Source organism: Nomascus leucogenys, chromosome 19 (assembly GCF_006542625.1).
Source record: "Nomascus leucogenys isolate Asia chromosome 19, Asia_NLE_v1, whole genome shotgun sequence".
NCBI lineage: Eukaryota > Metazoa > Chordata > Mammalia > Primates > Hylobatidae > Nomascus > Nomascus leucogenys.
Window position 1 is genome coordinate 31,178,766 of NC_044399.1, and position 6,676 is coordinate 31,185,441.

Below are 6,676 nucleotides of genomic sequence, written 5' to 3' on the forward strand. Positions count from 1 at the left end.
CCTCCATTATCTACCTCCACCATCACCTCCATCATCACCACCAATACCATCATTACCAACATCACCTCCATCACTATCACCACCACCACCAACACCTCCATCACCTCCATCACTACCACCAGCTCTACTACCTCCATCACCTCCATCACTACCACCATCTCTACCACCACCACCACAATTACCACCTCCATTATCTACCTCCACCGTCACCTGCATCATCACCACCAATACCATCATTACGAACAGCACCTCCATCACTACCACCACCACCACCTCCATCACCACCACCATCACTACTACCTCCATCACCTCCATCACCACCATCATCTCTACCATCTCCATCACCTCCATCGCCACCACCAATACCATCATTACCACCACCACCACCTCCATCACCACCACCACCATTACCACCTCCACCATCTCTACCACCACCATCACTTCCATCACCTCCATCGCCACCATCAATACCCTCATTACAATACCACTTCCATCAAAACCACCATCACCAGGACCTCCATCACCACCATCACTACCACCACCACCACCTCTATCATCTGTACCACCAACATCACCTCCATCAGTACCATCAATAACGTCATTATCACCACCACCATCACTACCCCCAACATCACCTCCATCACTGTCACCAATAACATTATTACTACCACCATTTCCATGACCACCACCACCAGTTCCATCACCACCACCACCACCACCACCTCCTCTATCACTACCACCAATACCATTATTACTACCACCACCTCCATCACCACCATCATCACCACCACCACCTCCATCACCACCTCCTCCATCACCACCTCACCACCACCAATATCATTACCACCACCCCACTTCCATCACACCACTGTTACCACCACCATTCCATAAACACCAGACCCACAATATGCTTTTATAAACTTGAAAAGCCAGCGAAGAAAGGGGCTGTTTCTCTGGAGTGTTCAGGTGGTTCAGGTGGCAAAGCCCAGCCTTTTCACCCTCTTCCCCTTAAATAAGAGGCTTCCTATAGAGCAGAACCGAATCAGATGCCTGGGAAGACAGCATAAAACATAGATTAATGGCACATGGAATGCTGGGTCCTCGTGCACTCCCCATATCCCCTAAGCTTCCTTTCCTTGCCTGTGAGGAGAGACGCAGCATATGTCACTGGCAAAGGGGCAGGGAAAGGCACTAGCACTGGTCGAGGCCCTACTGTGTACCAGGCACCTTCTTTGGTGATGTATATACTTAAAAAGTCAATGGTACCCTGGTGATGGGTATTACTTACTGCATTTCACAGAAAAGTAAACTGTGACTCAGAGAAGAAGCAATTTGCCTAAGGTCACCTGGCCAGTGAGTGTCCAAGCTGAGATTCAGTTTCACATTCATACATCCCCCCATTACCAGATGGCCTGATTGTTAGGAAAAGCAAAACTGCCAAGGCAGGAGAGGGATGGGAAGATGTTGATCCTGGAACAAGAGAAGAATTCCGGGTGATTTCCAAGTGTTCCACTGGAAGATCCCAATGTCTGGGTCCCCAGGCTGGGCACTCAGACACTGCTCTCTGGCCCCTTGGGGGAATCACATTTTGTTGTGCGTTTGTTTGGTTTTGATCAACTCTAAACACTATGTAAGCAAGAACCTTGTCTGGCTTTCTCACTGGCTCCCAGGACGCAGCTCAGGACCTGGCACTCGGATGAGCAATGGTTGTTGAGTAAATACATGAATGAACCTGTGAAAGCATGAATCAATCAGGACGTCAAAACCTGGACGGAAAGCTGCACTGCTGATTAAAAAAACAGGAAAACAGCAGTCGGTGCAACTTTCCCTGCTTTGTATTATGATTCCTTTTTTGCCTTACTGATTTTATAGAAATGATTGTTCTCAGATTGCAGAGCACAAACTGGCTGATTGATGCCCCAGAACTAATACCCTGAGACAGACCCAAGGCGAGAAGGATGATTATTTAACACAGCACCCAGGGGCACGGGATGTGGGGTCATCATTCTTGTGCATGGTAAAGCAGATGAAATAAAAAGTTTATGCCCAAAACACACTGGGTTCCTCATAGTGGCTTCATTCCCCAACCCCCTCCTCAAGCCCCCTGTCTCATTCACCAATTCCTTCCCCGTCTAGCAGGTCCTGGGTGCCTGGGAGCAGAGATTTGGCCCATTCTTCCCTAATCCAGCTTCAAGGTCCAGGGACCTGGGCAAGGTGTGGTTAACACTGCCCACCTTTTGGGGAGGGGGCCAGTGGCTCCCCTGTTCTCTACTGTGACACTGGGAAGCAAGGGCAGCCAGGCCGATCCCTGGTTTCATCTGGGCCCCTGTGGGTGATTAGATGGGCAGTGATGGGTGAGCTGGCAGCCAGGCTGGAGTGGCATGGACAGCCGCCCTGGGGACTGTCTTCCCTGCTTGTCACCACTCCCAGCTGCCCAAGCAGCAAAGCCACAGTGACAAGATCCAGAGGGGAAAGGCTCCAGCTGGGAGTGGTGCTGGTCTCATGGCCACCGGAGCAGCAATGTGACAGCTTCTCATCTGGGTAGGGGGGCCTCGGTCCCCACCCCTTCCCCCTCTGGCTGGACCCTTGTCAGTCTCTATTTCTTTGCCTTGCCCTTGTCTCTGCCTTGCTTCCACTCCAGGCTTCTATCAGCTCTGAATGGCCCTTGGTCCATGCCTCTCTCCCTCTCTCCTCCCTCTTCCTCACTCCCTGACTTCGGGACCTGTTCCCTCCTGCTCCCTACAAGCATGCACACGCACACATACACACACACACACGCACTCATACCCCACCTCAGATAGGAAACAGGACTTGCCCTCCTAGGACCTGTGTTAAGACCTATGGGGAGTGGCTGGGATCTGGGCCGCCAGGGGGTCTGTGAGCATGAGCTGCTGAGTGTGCAAAAGTGTGAGCCTATGACAGTGAGCATCAACGTGGACGTGGGAGTTGGAGAGCGTGTGTGTACATGTGTGAGTGTGACAGTGAAGTGTTGAAAGAGTGAGGGTGGGGGTCAGTGTGGCCTTGGCCGCATGAGCACGCAAGTGAGCTTGGTGAGGGTGGAAGGATGTGAGTGACTGGGTGTGGAAGCGGAGCCCAGGGCAGATGGACAAACGCATCCTTCAAACTCATGTTCCTGGATGAAGAGGCTGCAAGCCCTGTACCCTGCTTGATCACCCCCTCTTTGTCATCTTGGGCTCCCTCAAATCAGGCCAGGGTGTGGGAAGCGGGAGTGAAGCTGCTGAGCTCCGGGCAGGGCCCTGCCCGCTCCCTGGGCCTGTCAGCCACTGATCTGTTCCATGTTCCTATAAATATTTACAAATCCCAGCTGCTGAGGAGCAAGACATCCTCCGCCAGCTGGGGCTCCCAGCCTGGAACTGGCGGGGAGGGAGCTAGCAAACGAGGAGCAGCAGGGAGGAGAGGTGGGACTGCACTGGAGACTGGAGAGGCAGGCATCCAGGACTCCTGAGTTCTGCTCCTAGTTTTGCCAAAGGTTGGCCTAAAGTGCTCTAGTACGTCTTCATCAGGAACTGTAGAGCCAGAAATACCTTCCAAGATAACGTGGGAAACCTGCCCCACCCCTACCTGATAAGCACTCCCCACTTGACAGCCAACCTCCTGCCTTCTAGTCATGTCTCACAATTAGGGGCAAAGAGAGGGATCTTCTTGTCTTTTTTTTTTTTTTTTTTTTTTTTGTAGAGACAAGGTCTTGCCATGTTGCCCAGGCTGTGATCTCAACTCCTGGCTTCAAGCAATCCTCCTGCCTCTGCCTCCCAAAGGACTGGGATTACAGGGCTGAGCCACCACACTCAGCCTCTTCTTACTTTTTACATGACACGGAAAATTCTCCTGGAGTCCCTGGAGGGTATTACCTCTTTGAACTCAAAATCTTTCCCCGGACCCGTGATCAATCCATCAGGCTCTTTCTAGATTGGAAGCTGGAGGACCTGCAGCTCAGTGACCCCCATCACAAGAGCCCCCGCTCTGTAGCCCCCAATAGGAACTAAAGCATTTTTTTTCTGGCCTCACCCTTACCCCCAGCCAGCCCTGTCACTTCTGGAGCTGGGCTGGTTGTGACAATCTGGAGGAGGGAGAGTTGCGTGGCATCTGTGGGGAGGACTCACTCCCCCCAGCCCGTCAACACTTGGCCCAGGCTGGTGGTCAGACACCTGGAGAACCAGCCCCTGAGAGCTTCCTTTCTCAGGCAGAGAATGATTCTTGATTATCAGTCCTCTATCCCCAGTGCCCAGCACAGTGCCAGGCACACCCCAGGCCCTTGGGCATTTATGTGGCATCATCAGCCATATGCCTGGATTTCCAAAGCAAGCTTTCCCAATAGCACTTGGTGGCAAACTCCAACTTCTAGTCCCAGAAGGCATGTGCCTGAGGGATGGCACCACAGTGCCCAGATGTCCTGGGCCTCCCAGCTCAGTCAAGCCCATCTCGGATGCAAGAACTCCTGACAGTGAGAGCCAAGATCTCTTTCCCTGTCTTGGCTGGAATTTCAGATTCATTAATGTTGAGCCCTCCTGGTCCCCAATGGGACTCCCCTTCACCTTGCCCAGGCGGTGCCTATATCCTGGCCTAGGGTTTCGCAAGAAGTGAGACCCTGGGAAGGACCTAGAGTGGGAGAGAAATCAGGCAAAGGGAATCCCATGACACTGAGCGGCTCTGGCTGCTGTGTGGGACACCCCCTGGAAACTTATCCCTAATGGGCATCAAAGTCAGGCAGGCAGGGGCTGCTGCTCTGCCAGAGGCTGGAAACCAGGACTGCGCTTCCTATCTTACTCTTGGGATCCAGGTCAGCTGTTTTCCCCTGGGTGGGGGAGTCTAACCCTCCCAATTTTATAAAACGAGAAGAAGAGCTGAGGCCATGCTCAGTCTGCCACTTTTCTGAGTCCAGAGCTGTGATGAGGTGGAGAGGGAGAAGGCGCAGGGTGGAGCAAAGAAGGGGGCTCAGGGGCTGGGAGTTTTCCTTGGCAAAAGTCAACTGGCCCCACCACTGAGAAAACTCTGACCTTCTTAGCTGCCAGAGAGGAACAGCAGGGACTAGGGAGGAGGGAACAGGGAGAGAGGACAGCCTGATGTTCTGTGCTCTGGAAGAGAAGTCTGATGATGGCAGTGGCATGGGAAGGGTTAAGAATATTCCTAAAATAGCCAAGCCAGAGCCTAAGCCAGCCAGCTAGTGCCTCTCTGGGAGAGCAGATCTATAGCGGGGAAAAGTCAGCCCGATCTGCGCGCCCCCCTTCCCCCGCCTGCTGCCTGGCTCCGGCTGCTAATTAAGCCTCCCGCCCCCTCCACCAACCCCTCCCGTCCTAGTGGGGGCAGGGGTAGGAGTGGGCAGAGGGGCCAAGTCTCCCCAAACGACAGGGAATTCCCCCTGGGACCAGGAGCCCCATGGCCCAGCAGCCCTCCATCCCTGCCCCTGGCCAGGGTCAGGGATGGGGGTACACAGATGGACAGACAGGCAAGGTGCAGGCCTGTGCATGGGAGCAAGGCTGCCAGGACAGAGCAGCCAAGTTCTCCTGCCCCGACACATGCTTGGTCAGCCCTGACTCAGGGAGACCTCCAAGAAGCTCAGCAAACATCAGCTTTTCCTAGCTCTGTGTCCCCCTCTGCTTGGGGCATCTTGGGATGAGGTTGGGGCAGGGTTGAGGCAGGGGAGCCCTTCCAAAGAACAAACCACATCTCTGTTTCAGGGGCAGGACCAACTACATAACTTGTGGGACCCAGTGGGAACTGAAAATGTGAGTCTGTTGTTCAAAAATCGTAAAGAATCTCAAGGTGGTGATAGCAGAGCATTAAACCAAGTTCGGGTCCCTTTTGTGTGCGGGGCCCTTGCCACCAATAGGTGGCACATCTATGAAGCCAGCCTTGTGTAGGAGTTCAGTTTAATGAACATTTACTAAGCACCTGCTGCTCAGCTCTTCTGGCTCTGCCACATCAGAGACCCCCTCTCTGACCCTGTCCTCAAATGTACGGAGATGAGATACTCAAAGACTCCTCTCTGAAAATGGAAGGGGGCTGGGCCACCCCCAACCCTGGCTGATTGGGGCCCTGCAAGGATACTGCTGCAGCCATAGTTCCAACCACACACCCAGCTGTTAGACCTCCTTGAGCCTCACCCTCCATGCCCACCCTCAGAGGCTCTGTGAGGACCCCCTCGCTCCCCGAAGCACAGAGGCCAGCAATTGGCCCTCCTCCCCTCACCCTGGGGTCTCTCATCCATCCTGGAAAGAGCCCCTGGGATTCCCATTTGGCTCTGTCTCAGATTGGCTCTGTGACCTTAGGCAAGCTATTTCCCTCTCAGGGCCTCAGTTTCCCTGTCTGTCAAAGGTGGGGTCTCTAAGACCTCTCCAGACCTTAAGTCCTATGATCTCCTGAGGTGGGAAGAAGAAGGGACATTTTTCCTAGAAGGGACAGGGCTTCCAAAGAGGAAGCTTTCTGTGGAGTAGGAGGCTTTCTCCCTGATACCCACCTCCTCAGACCCAGAAATCAGGAAGACCAGCTGCTCCCGACTAGCCCTGGATCCTCTGCCTCCCCGCACCTCACCTTGGAGTAGGGCTAGGGGCTGGCGGGGCTGGAAGGCCTGTGGGAGGGAGTGGGGAGGCCGCGGGCCATGCTGGCCAGGCGGGGCCTTCTCTGCCGCCTTTGCAGGAGGCTCAGCATAATTGCACCG